Raw genomic sequence first — 1,245 nt, forward strand, 5'->3', positions numbered from 1 at the left:
GGATTGGAGCTTCTGAATAAACTCTGTGTGTCCGCAGAAGGCACCACGGCTTGTCTTAGTATGTAACAAGCCACAGCACGTTGCGGAGGCCAAAGGTAAAACCCCCGGGTGGAGGCTCCAATGTAGAAAACAGAGCCAGTTCCTCCCAGAGGAAATATGGTACACTCTAAACTCGGACACCTTATTTCAAGTCCCAGAGCAGAAGGGTCAGTGTGTGGGGGTGGGGGTGGGGGTGGGGGGGCTGGATACTGCTCCAGGGAGAAACAAAGGAGATTAAATGATGGTATAAGGAAACTTTGATGGATTTGGGGGAAAATCAGACATTAGATGGAAAGAAAGGGAGCAGAGGTCTAAACCAAAGCGGGGCAGCAAGCCCCTTCAGAGTAGACAAGGCTGTTGAGCCATCCAAAAGAACTCAGTAGGTAGCCTAAGAAGACGTGGGTATTTCTTCCTGTGGTTGATGACTGCTGTTGCGGCTGTAACATGAACCCAAGGCATTCACTCATTCAACTCAAGTACTGAGCACCAACTGTATGCTGGGTGCCAGCATAGACCTTGGCTGCATAGAAAATTAAAAGTATCCTAACTCTCAAGAGAGCGTACAGAGTGACAAGAGGAAACAGCTTGTGTGGGTGGGAGTTGGGGGAGTGGCTGTTTAGAAAAGGATTTCCTGAAGCACACACTCAGGCGCGCGTGCACACACACACACACACATAAATGCACAAGAGCTTACGGGCTAAAATAACTTCAGATGAAGATATCCTAACAGTATCTTTTACCACATTCCCCCAGTAGAGAAAGGAACGAGGCCTAACTTGTTCTCTTCCAGCCAATAAGTCTTCCTGGAAGGGAGAGGAAGATAGCAGCATCCCTAATCCAGTTGTAGGTGCACCTGGCAAATTGCCAGGACTGCTCCCCTCCACTGTTTCCCTGACTCCCACCCCTGCTAGCTTACCTGGGGATCTTTATCTCTACCTAATCCATGAGCCCACCTGCCTACTTGCCACACTCCACAGTGATCAGCCCAGGGCTCAGGAAGACTTCACCGTCCCAAGCTGCGGCCTCTGCCAGGGTTCCATCTTCATCCATTCCTCCCACCCAGTCATACATCCCTTCCAAACCCCTTGAAGGTTTCTCTGCCGCCTTTCTTCTCACTTCAGCCAATTGGCAGCAGGGGAAGGCTAGAGTCGCCTAGGTGGAATTAGAGGAAGGATTGGAGCTTCTGAATAAACTCTGTGTGTCCGC

At 50.3% G+C, this 1,245-nt stretch overlaps 1 long non-coding RNA gene across 1 annotated transcript in view; it reads left to right on the top strand.

The window, feature by feature from the left end:
* LOC110304182 overlaps positions 1 to 1,245 on the top strand; it is a 5,926-nt gene that overhangs the window by 989 nt on the left and 3,692 nt on the right. The gene's annotated exons all lie outside the window — the stretch shown is intronic.

This window comes from Mus caroli, chromosome 11 (assembly GCF_900094665.2).
Source record: "Mus caroli chromosome 11, CAROLI_EIJ_v1.1, whole genome shotgun sequence".
In the NCBI taxonomy this organism is placed as follows: domain Eukaryota; kingdom Metazoa; phylum Chordata; class Mammalia; order Rodentia; family Muridae; genus Mus; species Mus caroli.